Here is a 26,132-nt window from a genome sequence, read left to right on the forward strand (position 1 = left end):
ATTTTAGATATTAACTACATATTGGATATATCATTTGCAAATATTTTCTCCCATTCAGTATGTTTCCTTTTTGTTTTGTTGATGGTTTCCTTCTCTGTGCAAAAATATTTTAATATGATGTAGTCTCATTCACTAGTATTTTTTCTTTTGTTGCCCTTGCCCGAGGAGACATATCCAAAAAGATACTGCTAAGACCAATGTCAAAGAGTTTACTGCTCATGTTTTCTCCTAGGAGTCTTGTGGTTTCAGGTCTTACATTTAAGTCTTTTATCCACTTTGAGTTTATTTTTTTTGTAACGTGTAAGAAAGTGGTCCCATTTCTTTCTTTCCTTTTTCTTTTTTTTTTATTTTCTTTTTTGTTGTTGTTGTTTTGCATGTGTCTGTCCAGTTTTCCTGGCACCGCTTATTAAAGACACTGTTTTCCCCCCAGTGTATATCCTTGCCTCCTTTGTGGTAGATTAATTGACCATATAAGCATGGATTTATTTATGGACTCTCTATTCTTTTTCACTGACCTGTGTGTCTATTTTTGTGCCAGTAGCATACTGTTTTGTTTATTATAGCTTTATAGTATAGTTTGAAAGTAGGGAGCATTATTCCTCCAACTTTGTTTTTCTTTATCAAGATTGCTTTGGTTATTTGGGGTCTTTTGTGGTTCCATATAAATTTTAAGATTACTGGTTTTAATTCTATGAAAAATATGATTGGAATTTTAAAAGAGATTGCACTGAATTTGTACATTGCTTTGAGTAGTATAGGCATCTTGACAATATTAGTTCCTCCAATTCATGAGCACAGTATATCCATCCATTTATGTGTGTTCTCTTCAATGTCTTACATTTTCTGAGTACAGATCTTTTACCTCCTTGGTTAAATTTACCTCTAGGAATTCTACCCTTTTAGATGCAATGATAAATGGGATTGTTTTCTTAATTTATTTTTCTACTAATTAATTATTAGAGTATACAAACACAATTATTAACTTGCATACTAATTTAGTATCCTGCAACTTTACCAAATTTGTTTATTAGTTCTAACAAGTTTTTTGGTGGAATCATTAGGATTTTCTCTATATAGTATCCTATCACCTACAAATAATGACAGTTGTACTTCTTCCTTTCCAATTTAGATGCATTGTATTCCTTTTTTGTGTCTGGTTGCTGTGGTTAGGACTTCCAATGCTATATAGAATAAAAGTGGTGAGAGTGGGCAACCTTCCTTGTTTCTGATTTTAGAGAAAAAGTTTTCAGCTTTCAACCATTGAGAATGATGTTTATCATATACTAGAGGCCCAGCACACGAAATTCATGCACAGGTAGGGTCTCTAGGCCTGGCTGGCGATCAGAGCTGATCTGCGGGGTAACTGGCAGGGCAATCGAGGGGCCCTCGCTGGCACCCACCTTGGCTGGTCTGGGGCCTGTTGGCTTGGGGCAGCTCCTGCATTAAGTGTCTGCCCCCTGGTGGTCAGTGTGCATCATAGCGACCAGTCGTTCCGCATAACTACCTGTGCACGAATTTCGTGTGCCAGGCCTCTAGTATATGATAAACATCATTCTCAATTGATTTGCATATTAGGCTTTTATTATATAAGATGGCCTTTGTTATATTCAGGCATGTTCCCTCTATCCACACTTTGTTCAGAGTTTTTATCATAAATAGATGCTGAATTTTTTCAAATTCTTTTCTGCATTATTGAAATTATCATATGATTTTTATCCTTTGTTTGTTTTGTTATTGTTGTATCACACTGATTGATTTGCCAATATTGAACTATCCTTGCATCCCTGGAATAAATCCCACTTATTATTTCATCTGTTAATTTATCTCCTAAAATGCATTATTAAAATATCTTATTTCTTTTTTTTTCTTTTTTTTAAAATATATTTTATTGATTTTTCACAGAGAGAAAGGGAGAGGGATAGAGAGCTAGAAACATCGATGAGAGAGATACATCGACCAGCTGCCTCCTGCACACCCCCAACCGGGGATGTGCCCGCAACCAATGTACATGCCCCCGACCGGAATCGAATCTGGGACCCTTCAGTCTGCAGACCGACGCTCTATCCACTGAGCCAAACCGGTTTCGGCAAAATATCTTATTTCTTAAAGGTATGACTAAACAAGGTCTGTAAGTCAAGAATTTTAAAACTGTAACAAAATTTTAAAAATTTACCATACAGTTTCAAAGAGCTATTGAAAGTTTTGACTTTGCCATGTTCTGGAAGAAATTTGGCTATAGCCCAGTATCATTTATGTAACACTGTATTGCTTGTGTTTAACATAATTGCAAATATGATATTCATTCATAATTGAAACCTAAGCTCTAATAGCTTATTTTTCATCTCCTCAAAAACTAGCTATAGGAAGAAAGGAATTCTACTATGGATTTTGGTAAGTAAAATGCTAGACAACATCAATAATCAAAATCATTCACAGGACAACTATATGAGGCATAACTAGTTGGTAAGTTTCTAGACTGGTGATGTTTGAAAATTTTAGGAGATGGTTTTAGACCCCAAACAAAGTCATAACAATTATCACATAATGCATATTCAAGCTTTCATATCCACCAAATGCTATATTATTTGCACAACTTTAACCTTTATAAGCAAATTCAAGAAGGATTTGAGAAGTGACACAAAACCAAACATGAAGCAAATACCTGGATGCTGTTAAAATTATTTAATTTTAGTAAAGATTTCTTCTAAAAATAATGTTGCTGTAATGTCCTCTATCAATTCTCAAACTTAATATTTTACAAGACAATGGATAGTTTGAAAAATTTTAAGTGATATAGCATAAAATAATACACTGGTTTTCTATATCTTTCACCCCCAATTTCTTCTCTGACCACATTTACTAAGTCTAACCTGTGTGCCACAGTGATACTAGCTTATTTTCTGCTCATTCTAAAAATAAAATTAGGTGCTTTAACCAATTAAGTTTTACATTATGTATACCCTTTCACTTTATCTCCAGATTATTTTCAGAAGTGTTTGAAGTATGGTGACTCATAAATTTAAGAAACACTTTGACTAATCAATGAATAATATTCATAAAGAGATGAAACAATATTGAATCTAAGGCTTGAATCTCATTTTTTCAATTAAAAACAATGTGAGCTGATAATGACAGTAAAACACAGAAAGCATCACTTCAAAAAGGCCTTTCAAATAAGAGAAGAATCATATAATATGCACATAAATGGACATGTTATCTAGGCCTAAAACAAAGGTAGCACATTATCATTCTCAGGAGAAGGTAGAAAGTAACAGAGGGAGAGTGTGATTTGGGGAAGGGTGGGGAGAAAACCACATGAGAGTTATCTCTATATTTCATTCTTTCTACTTTCTCTATTCAATTGTTTATTTAATAAATATTAGTTAATACTATGTCTAAGGCTTATATTTACACTAGAGGTCCGGTGCATGAAATTTGTGCACTCGGGGGGGGGGGCGGGGGGGAGCGCGTCCCTCAGCCCAGCCTGCACCCTCTCGCAGTCCAGGACCCCTCAGGGGATGTCCGCCAAAGCTGACAGTTGGAAATCCCTCTCGCAGTCGGGGACCCCTCGCTCCTTACTGCCCGCCTGCTCACTGCTCCTTACCACTCAGCTCGCTGCTCCTTAGCACTGCCATGGAGGCAGGAGAGGCTCCCGCCACTGCCACTGCACTCACCAGCCATGAGCCCTATCTTTCTGTGTAGTTGTCTGTGGGCCAACTGGCTCTCTTCTTTCTCACTTAGGGCAAGCAGCATGTGAGGGCAGAGTGCACTGTTGTGGAACGCAGAGGGCTGCCAGGAGCTGAGGGGAGTGGCCGGGCCCACGGGGTGAGAGGTGGACACAGAGGATGCTATCTCACCCAATTGTGGGGTGGGCTGGCCGGCCTTCATCTGCCTGACCTGACCCCACCCAGGGAGGGACCGAGCAGAGTGTCTGCCTCTCCATTCTCCATCCTCCATCTGTGACACCTGTCAACCTTGCCAGGCCTCCCCCAAAGTGAGTTCAGCTCAATCCCTGAATGTAAAAGGGCCCGGGGGGGGGGGGGGGCGGGGGAGGCTCCACTCCAGTGCCCCCTGATTCCCAGCGACAGGACCTGGTCGATAGGACCTGATCTCAGGATGGTGGCCACAGCTGCAAGAACATAGATCTGTTTCAAGAAAAGTTGGGAATGCAGACTTTCGTATGAGCCCCTATTCCAAAAGGTGGCAGTTTATTCACATTGTGGCAAAGACACCTTCAAGAGTAACATAAGTGGGTAAAGTCAGGGCCAAACCGGGCCATTTCCCCATCCAATCTCTCTGAGGCGCATGGGCAGAACCAAGTTTCAGCTCTTCGCAGGACACTTCTGGGGGGGAGGGGGGGGGCGGTTTAAGCCTAAAGGACAGTAGTCTGTCTCCATTCTTGTTCTTTGGAATTTTTTCATCGTCGGATAAAAGGATACATACATTGGGGCAATCCTCTTGAGATACAATATTCCAGTTGCACCCATGTGATGATGACAGCGCCCCACAGAGGGAGAGAGCCGACTGATGGGGAGCAGGGAATTCTGAAAACCAAAGCAATGACAGAGATGCTAAGCCTGACCACTTGATGTCCTGGCAGGCTGCCCTGGGCCCTGCTAGGCGGTGTGCAGGGCTGCCTGGGCCCAGGGGGTGTCGCGCCCCACCCCCCGCCCCAGCCACTCCTAGTACAGCTCCTGCACATGGGCACGGGTCCCCGGGGCCACACCGGGATGGCAGCATAGATGCCTTCCATCTGCCGCAGCATTGCCCTGTCATCCACCTGGGCCTGGCCCCTGCCACTTAGGCATCCCCAGCGCAGGCCAGGACCTCCACGAAGTGGCAGGGGAATTTGCCCCTCTACAGCTTCAGGACCACTTCTGGATGTTCCGAAAGCTGTAAGCAGCCTCAAAGCGTAGCAGAACCTCTCTGTCCCTTTCAAGGGTGACCTCCTGGAAGTCTTTGTTCCTCAGGGTGCGGTAGGTGAGCACCCCCTCGTCCTCACTGAACAGCTCCTTGGCCATGTGCCTGAAGGTGTGTGCCAGGTGCCCGTTGGAGCTGGCACCCTCGTGGAGCCTCACCTCCTTCTCCTTCATGTCTCCAAACAGTGTCCACGGCGGCGTCATTCAAGGCGAGGTCACTTTGCTCCATTATCTGGACAATTTCACTTGAGGTTAACACGCAGTCAGCACCCTGGGAACTATGTAAAGCTGTGGGAACATCATCTCAAAGGGCCTCCAGTTTCTTGTCATAACACGGGGCCACGATGACGTGGAAAATCTTGTCTGGGGACAGGTTCTGCCATCTGGTGAAGTAATCCTTCACCAGAGAGCCCATGATCTGCTGGGGAGACTTGGCCATGGAGAGGTGGGGGTGATGGGGGGACCCAGCACACGCTCTGCATATCTGTCCCAGCCGGGGCCGGCGGAGGTCAGCATGGGTAGCTGGGGCTCTTCCATACGTTGCTGGCAGTACCGACGCACAAATTCCTTCTGACTCTCCAGGATGCTGAAGTCCGCAGCTATCTTCACGTCAAAGACAGTGCACCCAAGGCTTTTGAGGAAGCTGAAGAACCTTCTGGATGCATCAGTGACACTGAGGCTGAATTTAGCAGCAAAATAAGGCAGAGACTGAGGACACACGGACACTGCCAGCACCCTGTGCTGTGAGGTATCACATTTCTTATTAAGGTTCAGAACATGGAAGAAGTCCTTGGTATTCTGCTGAGAAACTTGGACTCCTTCCTCTGCGGTCACACAACTGTCACACGCCAGGCAGTCACTCAGAAATATCTTGGCATCGGCCAGCTTTTGGAATTCTCCCTTCTCTCCGTTCTCCCCAGTTCCGCCCCACCTCCGCCACCTATTGATTGGAGTCTGAGGGCCAGGAAGAGGGACCAAAAGACCTGCCTTCCAGCTGCTCGCCAGTCCCCGGCCGCACCACTCACTCTGGTTTCCTGTTAGCCATCCCCTGATCAATGGGAGCCTGTGGGCCGGGGGAGGGACCAGGAGGTCTGCCTTCTGCCTGCTCACCAGTTGCTGCTGCCATGGATTCATTGGAGCCTGAGGGACCCGGTTGGTTTCCCATTAGCCATTCCCTGATCAATGGAGCCTGAGGGCTGGGGTATTGACCGGTCGTCTGTTTGGTTGTTAAAGACCCTGGCTCTTTATATATATAGATTTATATGTACATATATATTACATATACAAAGACATATTCCAAAATGGAAATTTGTAGGTTTTAATGAAATGTATTTCTTATAAAAACTGACCTGGAGATATTTTATTGAATGCCTACAAAGTACTGAATCAAAGAGATCCAATTGAAACCAGCCAATACTTCTCTCACTCATTTTCTTTGTGGCTTTGACACTATCTTATTGTGGAAATTCTCTTATTTATGACTTATATAATAGATTCTATTAACTTGCCTGTCAGCTTCTCTGCATATTACACTTGACCATTTATTTCTATTCAAGAACCTTCTTAATCCATCTTATTATCTGTTGATTTTTTCACAATTACATCAGCCACCCATTTTTCTTTTTTTTTTTCTTTTTTTACTTTTTTATTGATTTCAGAGAGGGAGAGGGAGAGAGAGATAGAAACATCAATGATGAGAGAGAATCATCGATTGGCTGCTCCTGCACACCCCTTACTGGGGACCGAGCCCACAACCCGGGCATGTGCCCTTGATTAGAATCAAACCAGGACCCTTCAGTCCACAGGCCGATGCTTTATCCACTAAGCCAAACTGGCTAAGGCTACTTTTCTTTACAAAAACTCTCTCTAGGATATGCTCTCATTCCCATCCTTGACTTGGAATTTTTAACTCCAATCTAGATTGCCATCCTGGGCCCCAAAGACATTTCAGTCCACTGCTGGGACTCTCTTCTTAGAAATGTCTCATATCTGCACCACGTGCACCACCTTTCTCTGTTTCTTAATCTGTTTCTCCTCCTACATTTCCTTTCTGTACAAAGAGTACCACCAATCCCCTGTGACCTAACCCTGAAACTTCAGGTCATCTTAATCTTGCCTATTAATAACCCCTCCCTTATTCATTTTTCATCTAGTATTATTGTTCCTATCACTTTTTAACATTTCAAATCCATCTTCTGTTCCTCCTATTGCCACTTTCTTTGTCCCCATCTTTATTTCTCACTTGAATTTCTGCAATATCTAACTGTCCTGCCTCTAATCAGATTTCCGACCAATTCATCTTCCAGGTTGGTATTGGAGCAGCCTTTCTGCAACATAAATCATAGTGTGTCACTCCTGTTCTATGCAACCTTAATTGGTTCTCATATCTTGCAAGATGAAATCTTGATTCAATACAGGAATTGGACCTTGTTCACTTAGTTTACTCATCTCCTGTTACTTCCCCACATTTTCTTTTGGCTGCAGCCCCACCAAAATTCTTACACTCCCAGAATTTGCCATATCATCACTCTATCTGAGTATTTGCAAATATCTTTCCTCCGCTTACCCTGTTCTTTTCCCCATTTCAGCCCACTTAAGTCCTAATATATTTTCCATGACAACTCTTTGACTCCTGTGTCTGACATAGAAGCATTCCTCTCAAAAGAACCTGCTCCCTCCCTGGCAGGCAGCACTAGAGAAGCAGCTCCTCACTTCACTGAATGTTAGGGGGATCTGTGGTCTAGTCTCCAAATAAAATCTTTGCCTAGTTTCATTAAATTTTGAAACTAGTTATTATCTTCAACATGTAGATCTTCCTAAAAGACTTTTTTTTCTTCTAGAATAATTTACTACATGCATCTCAGTTTTACCCTTGAACTCTAGTTGTTCTTCACTTAGTTGCATGTTTTGTTTTGATTTTCCCCCACCAATGATGGTTTGTGTATTCTCTGATAGTGAGGTTGAAGAACTTTCATCTGGAAATTCAATATCTTCATTCTTAACTCAGTGCCAAGGTTCACTTATAATTTTAAATTGTGTAGCAAAGTATTTCTCATTACTTTTTAAAATATATATATAGTTTTATTTTCCTATCATTTTTTAATTATAGGGAATTTGGGAAATATGACCTTCATAATATAACTAAACTTTTGCCACAATGATTAGCATTTAAATGCATTTGTTCCTAGACTTTCTATTTATCTTTATTGCTATTTTAACAAGGTGATATATTTTATATATTGAACAGAAGGTTAGGAGGCACTTCTTATGTCCTTAAATATTATACCTAAATGTGGCTAACTAACATTCCATTGGATAAAATTGGAATAATTTGGCTAACTAACATTATAACTAACAAACTATAATTTAACACAATTGGAGGTAATACTGCAAAAAAATATCCCAGCAACATATTAGAGTGCTTTTCCCATAATTTATCTCCAAGGCAAAGATTTTTTTAAATCACTATCAGCTTGATATTTATGTAATATGAGGTATCTAACTATGTCTTTAATTTGTTTTCTTTAATTTTTATTTTATTTAATATCAGTAAGGTTGTACATGTTTTACATACTTATTAACTTGCATTTTTTAGAAAATTACTTGTTAATTTCTTCTGTCCATTTTTAATTGTGAAATTTATTTTTTCACATTATATCTTATATTATATTACAATATCATGGATTTAATCTACTGATAGATGTTTTGTGTTTTTACAATTTGCCATTTGTTCTACAACTTTGTGCATGGTATCTTTTTATTCTTTTGATTTGTAGAAGCTAAAGTATTTATGTAGACATATCTATCATTATTTTCATTGTTCTGCTCACTGCTTTTTTACCCAGAATGCCTTTTCCTCTTTATGAAGAAAATATTAGCCTTATCGTGCTTTTATAATTCCTTTTTTTTCTTTTTCTTTTTTTACATTTAATTCTGTTATTCATTTGACATTTACTTTAAAAAATTATTTGAGGTAGAAATGAAACTTATTCACCACTAAAACTAACCTCATTTTCTACTTATTAATCACACCTTTATTTTTGCACTTGTTTTAAAAACCATATTATCATACACTATTTGTGTGTGTAATAGAACCTTTTAGGAGTTTTCTTTTTCTGGACTCGTTTTCAGGTCTTAGTGATTTTGTGTCCTTGAATAAGTCAGTTTATTTCTTGATGTTGAATTCCATTGTCTGCAAACAGAGCTAGATCTACTTGCAGATCATTTTAAAGATTAGAGATGATTCATATGAAATTCTTATCACAGCACACGGGAAATGAGAAGCACTGGATAAATAGAAGTTCCTATTTATTGTTTGTTTTATTGATCTATATTTCATCTTATGCTAGTAACACAATGACAAACACATTCTCAAATTTAGCATATGCTCTGACACATCAGCCATGGGAAAACTCTTGACATATTTACTTACCACATAAGCCTAACTACCAACGATCTCCACCTAAAAGTCATAAATTTAACAAATACTGGAGTACCTGCAATGTGTAAAACACTGAATTAGGCACTATAGGGAATGCAAAGATAAATGAGAAATAGGAGCACTGCTCAGCATTTTTCTAACCCCAGCTTGCTTCTATTATGCACAATGTAAATTTATTCAACCAATTACTTATTAGCAGCCACTATGATCAGACACAGTGCTAGAAGTTGAATGTAACTATGGAGTATTCTGTCCCAGATTCCACATACAAACTGACCGTGCATATGTTAGATATGAACAAATATATCCCATTTGGGGAATTCATTGAGATAACCTCATTTCAAAATTCAACTCAAATACCTTCTCCTTCAGGAAGTCTTCCATGATTTCCCCATTAGAGGTCATTGTTGTTTACTCATACTCATCTTTTGTTCCTCTTTATTTCTCTCTTATAGTTGCTCAAGAGACATATTCTTCTGGCTTTCCAGAGCATTTGAAAAAAATTCTATTAGAGCATTTTTGTCTTGAAACTGTATTTGTAGGCCTATCTGTTACTCAACTCCCTCCCCTCTTTAGGCTGTCTCCTGAAGGTCAGAGCTACACCTTTGTATCCCTAGCAAACCACTACCTATTCAATAGTGTAATATATAAATGATGCTCAGTTTCTTTCCTGATTTAGGATATGATAATTGAATAAACTTATCATACTGCATCTTATATTTTAGCTCTGTGTGTATTTGTGCAATGTGCTCCTGGCCAGGAAATATTTTTCATTCATTTTTATATATCCAGCTATACCATGTTGGTCCTTATGAAGCAAAGCACAAATATTGTACTTTATTTATACACTATCTACTTTGAAATATGAATACTAGGGGGAGAATAGAATATATTTACCATCATCAGTATTGAAAACAATGCTAAAAATCCCAAATATTATCAATATTGAAGTTTTGAGTTGTTACTAAATCTTTCCTGAATCCTGAGGTTTGAAATTTTATTTAACTCCTAAAATTCTTAATTATGTCACTTATTAAAATTTTTGTAATTGTCTTTTATCATTTCTCCTGTTACTTAAATTCAATATTATTCTTAAATTTTTCAGGTCTTATTCCCCCCTCTGTAATTGTAATGTAACTTCCTTACGGACAAGGACAATTTCTTATTTTGCTTTACATGTTCCACATCAACTAGCACAGTTTCTTGATTTCACTAGGTCATCAAAAATCTTACTTATTGATTTAATTCATTAAAACTTTATTCAGGGATATATTTAATAGATTACCAAAGTGAGTACAACCTATCCAGCTTGGTGTTTCAGAATCAATTTTGTTTTCAAAACCCCAAAGCAATGACTTATTCATTCAATAAGTAATTTTGAGTACATGTAAGATACTGTGCCAAATATGGTATATGAAAGATAAACATTTATTGAGTTCCTAATATGTGCTCAGTATTGGGCACTTTATATGTTATTGCTTATTTAATCATCACAACTCCATGAGATAAATATTATTATGATTCCCATTTCATCAGTTAAAAAATAATAATAATAACAAAGCTTAAACAACTGGCCTAAATTTTAAAAGGTAGTGAATAACTGAGCAAAAATATAATCCAAATTTATCCAGGGCCAAGCTTCACATCTAACTATTATGCTATATTGCCTAAAGATGTATGTAAGAATTTATCACTGAAGAGATAAATTACAGTTTATCCTTCATCAGATAAAATTGATAGAAACTTTATAAATAAGTCACTTCTTTTAAGATTAAAATTTCACAAAGAATATTTTAAGTTTCAATATTAGCAAATTATTGCATTAAGTTTCAATTTTAACAAATATATTCATTTCAACATTATCTGTATTTAATGTCAAATGCTATGAATAATGTAACTTTTTGTAACTCACTACACTATAGACTGTTAATACAAATATCTTGATACTGAAATGGAGAGAAATTATTAGGATGCAGTTTCCATTAAAAATAAGAAAGCTATATTTCAAATATACAGTTACATATGTATCTGGTTTACAGAACATGTTTAATTAATGTTGACCTAATAAGTCAATATGAAAAGAGAATCACAAGAGATTCCCTCTACAATCAAATCAAAAACCTATTTAAGAGTACGTTCTGACAACTGAAGATTCTAAATACCTGATATGCACCTTTACCGAACTCAAAGATCTTCATCCTCCCCACTCCCAAAGGCACAAAGACATATTATCCTATATAATAAAGATGTAATATGCAAATGTAGCAAGAGCTACAGGAGGGGGCAGGGCAGCAAGCTATGAGGGGAGGGGGGGAGTGGGGGAGATACAGGAGGGTGGGGCAGCGGGCGGAGAGCTACTGGAGGGAGGCAAGGAGCTACTGGTGAGCTACTGGCGCACGGATTCGTGTGCAGGGCTACTGGTGCTTAAATAAAGTGTCAGTGTTGCTCTTTTATATTTTATAATTCTTTGACCTGAAAAGAGCACTTGCATTTCTAAAAAACAAGCCATTCCGAAGAAAATTGAGAATGAATATAGATCCAGTTCCTATCTTACTGTTAGATTTGTCTACACTGAACAGTTCCCTGGTTGTGAAATGTAAATGATAGCTAAAACATTCTGTTAATTTCAAAGTTCCAATGTAAAATGGATTCACACAGCACTTTAGTGTTCCGGTTTACAGCTAATGGATAGCACTGGTTTTTCCACAGACATAAAAACAAGCTATTATAATTCCATGAAGCTATGTAAAATGTGCAGGAATAGGTATTGGCTGTATTCACTAGTATTTGAGAAGAAAAAAAAATCAGCATACTGAGCCTAAGAATTATGGTACAAGGTCTTATATTCTTCAAAATTGAATGTTTTCTTTTCCCTTTTTTATATTAAATAGGTCATAATTACCTATGTGTAATACCAGATTGTCTAAATAAAAATATAAAACTGATTAGAAAAAGTTGAAATTGTAATTAAACTGCTCTAATCCAAAATCAACACAATAGTCTAATGTCCTTGGTATTTCAGCGGCTTAAACGTTGTGGAACCTAGCGTAAAAGGATTACAAATTTCGAGGAAACTAAATTAATCACACAGCTAAAACATGAACTGGGGAGGGGGGGGGAATGTTTACAGTCTTATTCAACAAACTTGAAAATTGTATTTTCTATTGTCCTAAGTTTCCAAAGTTCAAAGGTTTTCTTATTTACTGGACAAGTAAACAGCCCTGATAGCTTATGAATTTGATCTCTTTATAAAGTAACTATAGGTCACTCTAAAGGCAATTGCAAGAAAATGTGAATAATCCTCTGAACTGCTATTCCAAACTTGTCCCTCTCAGTACTGTCAGGCCGTTTAGCAACAGTCATTCCAAAGAATGTTATAGGCGATCTTTTTGTATTAAGAAAGGCCATTTACACCAGCAAAGGAGGTAGAAAATGTAGCACCCCTATAGATGTACTTACTATTATAGAAAAGGGGCTTCAAGTAGTCTGTCAAAAAATCTGTCATTACTAAGAAGTACTCAAGTCTGCTAGCAAGCTCCTGAATCAGATTTTATTCCATCAGCTGATGCTCCTTATGTGTCTAGAAGCAAGACATGGTGTCAGATCCTGAGGCAAAAAAATGAAGTGGGAAGGATCCTTCCCACTAGGAGTTCCCATCAACCATGACCAAACATGGTAACAACATATTTCCACATATAGCAACATCTTCATATCCTTCACCCTCCCCCAAAGTAAAACATTAACATCTGTTAACATTACAAATGCCAATCAACTAAAAATTTAGAGCTATCTGTTTGTACAAACGATGGTGTATATAGAAGTAAAATGTAGAAAGAGCCCTAAACTTGGGGGGGAAATACATAAACAAGATATTTTCTTCCCTTGGCTCTCTCTGAATATAGTACCACAATTTATTACCCAACCTTCATTCCCCCAGCACTCCACTATCCTCTGATTCACTGTGGCTCTAGTGTGAGGTATTGGCTGCCTTTTTGCTATTTTTTAAGGTGCTGACCTTTCATGAGTTTCTTGGCTGATTGGCCTGATTTGGCATGAAGAACTCCCCAACTTTTCTTTCCAAACTATTTTTTCCTACATTGCTCTATAAAATGTCTTCCATTCCTCTCATGCCACAACTCTCACTTATTCCAATTTTTCCCCAATCCTTCATCACACTGACAGATGAGAGTCTGCAACAAAAGGTTCAGAAATATATCAGCCCACTCTTTAAAATGTTAACTAATTTCTCTCACTGTCAAGTAAAGAGGAATATTGAGCTGGGTCTTTCCAGGCCAGGTGATGCCTCCTGAGAGCACATTAAGGCTCTTTTGGAAACTACCTTAAATTTTTTTAGGTCATACAGTATATAACACTAAATTGTATCCTGAGGGCATATATAAGGTACTGAGCAGCTTCCAAAGGGATTCGTCTTATTCCTAGGGAATAGTTTTTTTTCCCCTCCCAAAATAATGTTATTTAAAATGAAATAATTGGAGGATGACTTCACCAGTCCTTTATATGGAATTTGGAAAGGGTGTTAAAGGGTTAGAAATGTTATAATTGTAACCCCTCTCATATGAACAACAGATGTGGAAAGAAATCACTATTCTACAGAAACAGTTCATTTTAAAATAAATCAATTAAAGACATTACTGAAGACAAATAAAAACATCGAGATATTTCTCATTTATATTCAAAGCTAAGGATTAGGAGAACAACCCAATTACTCATCCAATCTGCCCGTTTAAGCACCTGTCAACTAAAGGGATTAATATGCCTTATGTTTATGGAATTAGGGGCAGCTCTGTCACAGTCTTTGCCTGAGAGCCATTAACAAACACATTTTCTAAGTATGTATTAACATTCCTTAGCTGTCACTACTGTAATGACCCTGATATAAGCTAATGAAAGCATTCAAATTTCACAGCTATGGTGGTGTACTTAGAAGGTTATGCCCTGCCCGCCCCCCCTCCCGAAAAGAAAATTGCTCCCCCACCTTAAAAAAAAAACAGTTGTTGCAAATATCCAGTTCATAGAAACTAATTATTCTTATATTCTCACAGGGATTTTTTTTTTATCCTTGAAGAGACAAATTAAAACAACTGTAGGAAGGAAATGATTAAGTCACAAAACTGTAAAAATGTAGAGAGCCACATAATGTAGAATCTGAGTTATTAGAGATACCATATGTAGCATCTGCAAATGATTATCACTCTCAGATGGTAGCAACACCTGCCTTGGCTCTGGTTTTGGTGTGAAACTCTGAAACAAAGGTATTGATACTTTACTGAGTCTATTTGAAGATGAGTAACCACTTTGGCAGTGATTTCCTTCCTTTGACAAATGGAAAAAACACATAAACATTCGGTATGTATATAAATAATTTAATTCAAATCAAATAAGAATAATCAATAATAAAGACAAACCAGTTAAAAATTGGCAAAATTCTTGAATCCACACTTCACAAGGGAAGATGTATGAATGGCCAATAAGCATATGAATAGGAGCTCCTCATCACTAGTCAACAGGTAAGTGAAAATGAAAACTATAATGAGATCCTCTTCACACCCACTAGCTTGGCTGAAATGGCAAATTGAGGTCAATGAGGACTTGAAATTGGAAATCTCATAAATTGCTAATCTGAATATAAAAATGGTAAAACCATCTTGGAGAGTTACTTTTTTTAAAAGCTAACATGCACCTAGCCTATTATATCTGGTGATTCCATTCCTAGGTCTTACCAAAGAGAAGGAATCATGCATCCATGGCAAGATCTATATTAAAAATATGCATTGCAATTTCATTCGTAAGAGCTCCCAATCTAGAAACAACCCAAATGTTCATCAATAGGAGAATGAATAAACAAGTTGCATATATAATGAAATGTCCCTCAACAATGAAAAGGATTGAACTACTGATACATGCAGCAACATGAGAATGTAAAAAATATGATGCAGAAAAGATGCAAGACACGAATACATCTTCTATGATTCTATTTTTCTGGAGTTATATAATAGGCAAAATTAATCTTTGGTAATAGAAATAAGAATTTTTTTCCTCTGAGAGACAGGAGATTGACTGCAAAGGGACAAAGGAACTTGCTGGGTGATATAAATGTTCTATATCTTAATTGGAGTATATGTAACATGAGTGTGCACAGTTCTCAAAGGCATACAATTGTGCACTTAAAATTGTGTGTTTATTGTATGTAGAGTATGCCTCCTTAAACAAATGCAGACCTAAGAATGATCAGTTACATTAACACTGACCACTTCAAACTGCTAAATGATAATAACTAAAAAGTATATAGTTTGCATATATGCCAGCTGTTCTAAGCAGTTTAGATATATTATCTCACTTAATCCATTTAACCATCTTAAGAGGGTAAATGCTATCATCCACATTACACAGATGAGAATCTGAGAGGCTAAATAACTGATCCAAGGTCTTATAACTTGTACATCCATCCACATCTTATAAAAAGAGTTAATAAGTGTAAATATATATTTATATCAACTTTAAAAAGTCCTAAGTAGTTCAGAGAGTTTGTATTGATGAGCTCTTTAATACACACATTACACAAATTTACATGGTAAATAAAAAAGTCATTAAAGAGTATTTCTGACTTCTGAATGTATATGCTTGTGATAATTAAAACGGTCAACAAAAAAAAGCTATATGAAACTGAGAAAATATAATTTTTATCAAGATTCATTGAGTATATTCAGGCATATTCAGCCTGTAGAGGCAGGACAAATGTGTATAGCTCTGGGAGAATTATCAATTACTAAGGGACATCTACCAAGGGGAGTTGGAGGCCTGATACAGCTGGCATCTTGAATGGTGACTTGGATGATGAGAAAACAAAGAATGCTTATTAAGTCTGCATTGACATCTAATTAGGAGAGCTAGAGGGTCAAACACAGTTTCATGACCCCTACAAGTTGGAGTTAAAAATAGAATGATGGTTAATATTAACAAACATAGGTCTTTTCAATTAGGGAAAGAAAAAGAACACAAGGTACAAAAGAAAAGTCTTTTGTTAAAATATTGCTGGTAAAAGGAGGGGATGAGCCTCTTGTCTACTCTCCCAGTTTCCAAACCATTGTAATTATTTTGACGTCTTCCCTATACTTGCTTAAAATAATTAGACATTTAATAATCAACATATCCTTAATTAGAGACACTAAGTTTCATATTCAAAGAATTTCATTCCAGATCAGTGTGCTCGAAAAATGGTGGTTTTTTTTGTGTGTTTTTTTTTTTTTTTATATTTTAACTCTTTACACTGTCTTTACACTATCTTCATTATCTTGCAAATTAACACTGTGGGTCTGAAAACCAAGAGGTCAGTTACTTGGAGGAGGAAAAGAAAATGCCCGGATATTGATGGAGTATAATGCAAGGACATTTTACACAATTATACACACATGCACACAAATCGTACAAACCACAACATATCTTCCTGCTCCAAAGTTTGCCAGAGAATTATGCTACTCTCCCAATTCCAAAACCACAAAGCTTTGCACCATTGGAGGTATTTTTCTTCAGTCCTTCATATTAATGCCTCTTCTCATGTCTCTTATCCACTGTGGCCTTGTCTTTCCACAGCATCTCCTTCCTGATATTCTCCTGTTATTAAGTCTCTAATTACAGCCATTACCAACTCCCCAGTTCCCATCAACTGTAATAAGTTCCCGTTATCAACCCTTTAATTATGTCCATTACCCACTTCCTTATCCACACCAACCAATTAATTAATCAGTTAACAAACATCAAATTAATACCTATCAAGGTGCATCACTAGATACTGTAGTGGATAAAAACTGGCACATGACACTCTTCTCTAAACTTAAGAAATGCGAAGTCTATTTAGGGATTCAAGAGTATGAGTACAAGAGTGTGTTTGAGTGTGTGTATGAGTGTGTTTGTGAGATTTCAGCACTAACAAATCAAAAGGAGTATTTCCGGTGTGTTGAGATGAGCAGAAGTGCTCCCCATTGAAGGGATGGAGGACTTGAGCTTCCCTGTCTCAAGGAAGAGCAGAGTTCAAATGTGTAGTGAGTTACATGGACAAAGCCCAGAGGTGGACATGATAAGGTCAGCTGTCCTTGAAAAGAAATTTTGAGTCTGGAGTGGGGGCTTATAGGGCTGAAGCACTAAATTAGGCTACATCACTGAGGAAAGACTCTAAATAGCAAGGTGTAAGAGTTTTTACTTATTCTATAGGCATAATGAGTCAATGACTCAACTATAGCTTGCATCCCCTACAGTACACACACACAGTGAACATTAAACGTGGGTCTCCCAGTCCTAAGTCAGAAGCCAATTTATCGATAGCCCTTGAGATGATGATGACACCAGGCAGTGGGCATGGGTGGCTCTTAGCTACCTCCAGGCCTATCTCCACTCTGACAACTAGTGGTCTTCTGTAATGGGCATGGGTCTGATTCAGGCCAAACACAAAAGCATTTTCTTTGCATTGGTACAATGAAACTTTGGGCATTTCCTCACTTCTACAAATAAAGAATATAATGAATATTTATATGAATTCAAGATCTCTTTCAGCGTAATCTTATAAAAATATCTATGAAAAGCTCATAATGTACAAAGACAAAAGAATATAGTATAAATGAGATTCAATTTTTTCAACTATAAAATAAAAAGGCAAGACTAACATTTCTTTGTCTAAAAGTATCTGTTTTATTTTTGTAATCACACTCATATTTTAAATTTGTTAATAATTAAATATTATTAATAGTCATTCAAAAATTTTAAAACTAGCTTTTATTTGGCTCTAATTACAAATTAAATTTAAGATATATTTTTGTATAATACTAATATGGTAAAAATGGATCCAAGTAAGATAGGTATTCAGAAATTTGTGTAGAAGGGTATATTAGTTACTTACTGCTATGTACCAAATAACCAAAAATGTAGTAATAAAGTTGACTTCAAACAACACATTTATTATGTCAGTTTCAGGGGGTCAGGGACTGGGCACAGCATACTGAGTCCTCTGCTCAGAGTCTCAGAAGGCTGGAATTACGGGGTCAGCCAGGCTGCATTAATTTCTAGAGCTTGGCGTCTACTTCCAATCTCATCAGTTCCTAAGGTTCCTATCTATGTGATGGATGTCATCCAGGGCCACTCTCAGCTCCCAGAGGCCAATGACACCTCCACGCCATGTAGCCTTCTCCATTGGCCTTTCACAACATGTCAGGGCTAGCTGGAGAATCTGGCATTCCCATCTGCTAAGACAAAGCCCACAGGAGGGACATCTTATCACCTTTGCCAAATCTAACCCCCACCGATTGCTCCAGGGTGGTGGATTATATAAGGGCAGGATTCATTGGGGGTCACCTTAGGGAATGTTTCCAAAATGGGGAATGCAAAACAATTGGGCTACTACACTAACCTATGTTCTTTCAATTATTTTTTTAAAAAAAACTTTAAATGGATAGTTAAGAACTAAAATGAAAATGGAAGGATGCTATTGGAAAACTTTCTTGTAACAGTAGCTATAACAAGAACAAGAGTAGAAAGCACATGTTCAGCACTCTTACGTAGTAAGCATTGTACACATTATTACACTTAATAGTCACAATAGCTCTATGAGGTTGGATTATTATCCTCAACTTACAGTAAGAAAAGTGAGGCAAAGACAGGTTAAGTGGCTTATACAAGGTCACATAACTAGAATGAAGTACACCCTGCTTAAAATGCATAAATTCTGTTTCCTATACAAAAGCAAAGGGAATGTCTAGTAGTTTGGTAAATCTAGTAACTAAATTATACATCAAATCATAATAGGCTCAAGCATCAGTTTCCTCATCTATAAAATAGGTAAGATAATCTTCTAAGGTTATTGTAAAGATAAAATGATAATAAAATACATAAAGCACTTTACCCCAAAACTGATACTTAGTAAATGCTTAAAAAATGGTATCATTGCTCTTCTGTTTATGCTCTCTGTAAACTCTAAAGTATTATACATATGACAGTACAGACAAGGATGCTGAGTTTAATAATGTTTTATTTGTTTGTTTTTATTAGCAGGAAATTTTCAGGATTCTTTAGTAATCAGCTCACTACTTTCCTATGATTAAAAGGCCCTCAAGGAATAAAAAGGAATAAATACTCCATCTATCTTTCCTTAAGAGAAGCAATAAAACTCTCTTCTCCACAAATAACTTGAAATTGTAAAATACATTTTTTAACAATTCATATTGGTGGGTCAAAGAAGCAGACTTCTTATATGCTTGATAAGAATGTTTGATGTAGCCTTTGTTAAAATGTAAAGTGTTAAGATAGACAAAAATGGATTATTCAAAAGAATGAGTGGATCAATGAAAAAATAATATATTCAGAAATATTTAATATGTTGATTATATTACAGGAGATTATAACTGGTAAGTCATCCTTAATAATTCTACAGCATGCTTTAAAATTAGATACCTATATTATAAATCAGCTAGTTTTAAAAGGCAGATATTTCTGAGACCAGTGATGACTGTATATTTCTCCTTGAATTCCTTGGCTTTGCCTTGAGCATAAAGTTGTTTTTCATTTTTAATTGTTCCTAATCAAATCAATGTTTTCACCATTTATAAGTGTTGACCTACCATAGGATACTTACAAATAGGACACCAATGACCTCGCCCAAGGACCATCTATAGGACAGAGGCAGGAGGGCCCAAAGCAGTGCTGTGCTAATAAACGTTTAACAACCAGTCTTTGGTAGGGGAAATATTTGCCAGTTTCCATGGACAAGTTCAAGGTACCTAAAGGACGATCAGGAGATGGGAAATGGCTTTGGCACACCACATGGCCCTAGTGGGAAGATCAAAAGGAAGCCAGTAAGAAAACATTAAAATGCAGTTTACTGCAGTATAACATATATCTATATGCTGAGAATTTGGAATTTCCAAACTGGGTTGGATTGAATTAATTTGGGAAGACTTCAAGGGGAAAGATAGGATTTTTTTTTCAAAATAAAGATTGGAAAGAATGTACTGTAATTAATCAAACTACAGATAGTCTATAACTGTTCTCTCAAGTAACCCCTAATTAACCACAGAGATAGTTATCATTTCCCCCATTTTACCAATAAGAAAATAGAGGCTCCAGCAAACGTTCTTATAACTAGCAAGTAAAAAATCCTTCCATCCTTTTGTCCCTTTCATATCTCATTCCTTTCATAGCTTGTCCCTACATTTCTTTCTCCTTCCTTTCTTACCTCCTTCCTTCTCTTCCTCCTATCTCTTGTGGTCCTCCTTTACTAAATATTTATCTAGTATTTACTATGCCCAAGAAAGTGTGCCTAGAACCAAGTATATAAAGTAAATAAGTATATATTTTTTAAAATTTTGTCTTCAAGGAGTCAACACTACTGAGATGGAGAGGGCAGGGGTCATGACAAACAAAACATCTAGTTTTAATGAGATAAGTACAATAATAGCAATGTGAACAGGAACACTAGGGTAGAACACATGAGTTAGAGGTTACTACCCAAGTCAGTATTCAAAGTCTGGTCTCTGGATGCTTTCTGTTAATGCATTGCTAATGGTAGTTGATATGCTTGGAGGAAAGAACCACATGGGCCCAAAAAGAGAGAGAAAAAACATACTCATATTATAACAGCAGACTTAGCATTAGATTGCCTACTTAGGATTGAGAGTAGAGTTTAGTCTGCTATTAAAGATAAATTTGACTTAACTAGTTTGTTTCTTTATGAAAATATTTTTTAGACTTAACAGGGGTGCTGTAAAACTAATAAGCACTCTTCTTTGTTGTTTTCCAGAAGTGTATACTATAAAAAATTTACACTAGTATTATTATAAAAATATAATTAATCTTTTAACTCAGATGCTTAAAAAAGGAAATACAATTTCTTCAACATCCTCTTCCAAATATTATAAGTCCCATTAGCCCAAGTTTTCTTTTAGAGAAGACCACAAAGCATTAAATGAGCACATGAAGACTTAACAGAAAGATCTTGGTGTAAATAGGGAAAGGCGGTGATATTTTAGTGGTTTAGCCACCTTCTCCATTCAATTTTTTGCTACTGTTAATAAAAAAAGTAATAAAATACATCCATTAGTTTTCACACAGTATATAAAAGTGAATGCTTTCTATATTTGATATTATAATTCTCTCACCTTTGTGTATATTTCTTCTTTAAAAGATCTAAGCCTCATTTGGTACAAAAATGAGTTTGAATTTGCAGTATTCTAATACTATATTACATCATAGTATTAGGAAATGTACCATAAGGTAGGAAAAATTCAAATAATAGAATCATAATCTAAGCCCTTTATTTCAAAGATTATTGGCAATAATCTATATTCATGCCTTTCTTCATGTTCTTCCCAATGAGAACTATACAATTTTATACAAACCATTTTCCTACCAGAAATGCAACATCACCCGTAAAGCTAATTTATCAAACTTTAGGTGTAGCTTTATAAAATGACAGCATGCTAACTTAAAACTGAGACTACAAAGGATGAAAAAGCCCCTACCATGTCAAACGCCAAAATTAAAGCAGGAAAGGAGTTAAGATTGGAAGAGAGACTTAATTCCTTGCTAGAGCCTGAAAGAGTGGCTCTATTCTTTTATCCCTAGATGTGTTAGAAGCCTAAATACTACGAACTCCTGATTACCAGTTGTGGCCATTCCATTCTAGAACAAAGCAGGAAAACTGTTGAGTCTATCTCTAATTACAGTACTCCTCTTTACAGGGAATTCATACAACTTAACAAAAGGAAGATAAACAACCCAATCAAAAAATGATCAACGGACCTAAATAGATACTTTTCGAAAGAGGACATAAGGAAGGCCAAGAGACATATGAAAACATGCTCAAAGTCACTAATCATCTGAGAGATGCAAATCAAAATGACAATGAGGTATCATCTCATACCTGTCAGAATGGCTATCATAAACAAATCAACAAATGACAAGTGCTGGCGAGGATGCGGAGAAAAAGGAACCCTCATGCACTGCTGGTGGGAATGCAGACTGGTGCAGCCACTGTGGAGAACAGTATGGAGTTTCCTCAAAAAACTAAAAATGGAACTCCCATTTGACCCAGTGGTCCCACTTCTAGGAATATATCCCAAGAAACTGGAGACACCAATCAGAAAGGATATATGCACCCCTATGTTCATAGCAGCACAATTTACAATAGCTAAGATTTGGAAACAGCCTAAGTGCCCATCAGCAGATGAGTGGATTAAAAAACTGGTACATCTACACAATGGAATACTACACTGTGGTAAAAAAGAAGGAATTCTTACCATTTGCAGCAGCATGGATGGAACTGGAGAGCATTATGCTAAGTGAAATAAGCCAGTCAGAGAAAGATAAATATCACATGATCTCACTCATTTGTGGAATATAATGAACAACATAAATTGATGAACAAAAACAGATCCAGAGACAGAGAAGCATCGATCAGACTATCAAACCTCAGAGGGAAGATAGGGGAGGGTGGAGGTAAGGGGGAGAGATCAACCAAAGGACTTGTATGTATGCATATAGGCCTAACCGATGGACACAGACAACAGGGGGGTGAGGGCATGAGTGGGAGGATTGGGGGGGGGGGGGCAATGGGAGGATAAGGACACATATGTAATACCTTAATCAATAAAGAAAAAAAATAAAGACATGATTTTCAAGCATTAAAAAAAAAGGTGAGCCATTAAGAAATTTAAGCAGTAAAAGAACCTCAGCTACAAACAAACCTTGCTTCCCCAATGCAGATAGTAGAGAGTGGCAGCTAAGAGAGCACAGAGATTACAATCTGCAATAAGAGGTTAAGAGTATTGGGGTAAAACATATTTCAGTTTTACTGTATTTGCCTAATCATTTAAAATTGACACTTTATAAAAAATTTCAAAGGACATATGACTAAGACCATTCCTTCCCCGAAGTTAGGTTGATTATTGAACAATTTTCTTGTATCAGAAGCTAGTAATGGTTACCAGCATCTGAGATGTCAACCTGTGACCTCATCCACTAAGAGGAAATCTTGGTCTGTTTAAGCTTTGGCTGCTCATTTTCCTCAAACACCCTCCCCCCGCTAAAATTTTAATTTTAACCTAGAAGTTGACAACTAATATTTTATAAGGGATGAGAGGAGTTTTTATTCTTACTGTCTCTATACAGCCCATCTTCCTTCCTTGTCACAGGTTCTGCAGGCTGAATTCTCTCTCCAAAAGAGTAACTTTGCATATTCACTACTAAAAGCAGCCACACACTTTAAATTCTTAAGTGCTTAGCTTTCCCTTCTTTAAAAAGCGGAATTATTAAGAATTTTACTGGCAAGCAATCAACCTTTTATATCCAAAAATATATACTTGTCTATGAGCATTATTTCAAAATGTATAGCATCAGTATGAAGGTAATAATTATTAAGAAAAAACTCAGCCTTTAAAATTAAAGGGAAGGAATTTAACTGTAGTTAAACTATTCACCTCTTACGTGTGTATAACATTTAAAATAAATCTTCACAAGTTTAGTAGTTTCTTGGATGATTACAATAACCTCCCATCTGGCATCTCCCTGGGTCACCCCCTTGGCTACTCCCATCCCTTTATAATCCATTCTCCATACTGGAAGCTGAGTGGCCCTTTCAGAACCCAAATATGCTTATGTAACTTCCAGATTAAAAATCCCTGAATGAGTTCTTCAGATATTTCAGATATTTGCAAGTATTTTATTTCCATTCAGGTTGGAGGAGGATAAAGTGGGAAAAGGGGTTCAAATATATGGTAACAAAAGAAAACTAGACTTCAGGTGGTAAATACACAATAGAGTACACAGTTGTCAAATTATAACCTTATACACCTAAAACATATAATGTTAATAACCAACATTACCCCATAAATTCAATAAAAAATATATAAAACCCCTGAGTACCCTTCTACTGCTTGTAGGATAATGACTGAAACCATCAACATTGTCTTTAAGTTCCTTAGGGTTTGCTTCGTTCTATATCTCTACCCCTTCCCTTATTAATCTCACCTATACTTATTGCTCTTTGGCCATAGAAGTTACTTTAAGTTCCTTAAATTTGTCATGTTCCATTCTGCCACAGGACATTTGTGCAGGCTACACATTCATTTGGTACATTCAAAATTCTCTCCTACCCCTATTCCAACTTCCTGTACCCACTGAGCTTCCACTAACTCTTTGGTTTTCAGAATACATGTCACTTCCTCAGCATGCCATCACTTCCTTCAAACCAACACTCTAGACAAGGGGTCTTTGTTACAGGCTTCCATAGAATTATGTTCTTCTCCTTCACATACTGTTTCATTATCATGTCTAATTATTAAGAGTTCTCTCCTGTTATGGATTAGGACAGGGGCCTTGTCCTCTCCCTGCTTATCATTGAATCTCCATCATTGACCATCATGCCTGGCACAGAGGAAAAGTTCAGTAATTATTTATTGAGTTGATTACTCCATCAGTCCTTTCTTATGTGGTTGGTCAAAGGATAAAATAACAGTAGAGCCATGCTGGAAATTTGTAAGGAGTCAGCCTATACATATGGATTGAAGTAAATTGTTTATACCACATACAAAATGCTTAAGGAACTACTGTTTCTGTGTGGGTAGTATTTCTTCTTAAGTAGAGAGTGTGAATAGAATGTCAGAAAGAGAATAATGAAAGGAGAGAAATGGACAAAGTTGGAAAAGCAGTTGCTGCCACAGACAGTGGGTCTGATCAATTGATCTTTCTCTCTCTCCCAAGTCAATTTAAAAAAAAAATTTAAAGTGAGCCTAGAGGTGACACAGCCTGAATGAGAGCAGCTAAAGGGAAAGGGTAAAAAGGTGCACATGTTGGCATATACTTAAGAGGTGAAAACCAACAGGGTTTGTTGACAGATAGAGTGTGGTAGATGAGAGAGAAAGGGAAGAGTCTGTTGAAGACTTGAAGAATGATCTAAGCATATCGCATAGCACCTTTAATTATCTACAAATATTTTTTAATGTCTATGAGCCCTTATATGCAGATTGTGTGCTCATGGAAAAAAGATCATTCAATGCATGCTTATTGGATGACTTAAATATCCTACATAATATTTTGAGTGATACTAAAATTACAGATAATTTAAACAAAAGTCTTTATTTTGTATCAATACTAAAGACATTTTCAAATTTTACTGAAAAAAAATGGCAGAGAAAAATAGTTTCAGCCCTAAAGAGATCTTGTCATCAATACTATTAAAAAGAGTAGAAAGCAAGAAATTTCAAGCCAAGTTCAAAAGTGACAGTTTGGTTTTGGTGACCTCTTATTTGCCTCCTTTCTGAGTTGGTCTTCAGTAAGCACATATTTATTTAAAATGTCCATTTTTCCCTGATATATGGGAAGAGTAATGGCTTAAAAGATAGAAAATCAGAGTTCAAATCTTAATTCTATCAATGTTAAAATCTTGGCCAAGTACCTTCAGCTATCTAGTCCTGAGTTTCCTCATCTATAAAATAAAGGGTCTCAACTAAATGGTTTTTAAAATCCATTTCCACCCATTGTGCTAATTAAAAGCTGAAATATTATATACTTATATTCTCATACATAGTATTTTTGTAGAGGAATGGTGAATTTAAGGGACCTGAATTCACTAATGACCTCACTAGGTAAATGACTTAACATATTTTTTTTAATGCTAGGCCTCAATATCGGTGTGTTCCAAACAAAGAAAAAAAAACACCATATATATATATATATATATATATATATATATATATATATATCTCCACTGG

The 26,132-nt window shown here is 36.8% G+C and overlaps 1 protein-coding gene and 1 pseudogene across 2 annotated transcripts in view; both read right to left on the bottom strand.

Annotated features, from left to right (window-relative positions):
- The window catches only part of HS6ST3 (heparan sulfate 6-O-sulfotransferase 3), a gene marked incomplete at its 3' end in the record, with an annotated part of 698,384 nt that overhangs the window by 375,086 nt on the left and 297,166 nt on the right, over positions 1-26,132 (bottom strand). The window lies entirely within an intron of this gene.
- LOC307104429 (nuclear prelamin A recognition factor-like) lies at positions 4,617-9,765 on the bottom strand (annotated as a pseudogene). The gene is made up of 2 exons: positions 9,721-9,765; positions 4,617-5,873 (listed from the first exon to the last, which is right to left on the bottom strand). The product of its transcript is annotated as a nuclear prelamin A recognition factor-like (transcript).

This window comes from Cnephaeus nilssonii (assembly GCF_951640355.1).
Source record: "Cnephaeus nilssonii genome assembly, chromosome: 8".
NCBI classification, from domain to species: domain Eukaryota; kingdom Metazoa; phylum Chordata; class Mammalia; order Chiroptera; family Vespertilionidae; genus Cnephaeus; species Cnephaeus nilssonii.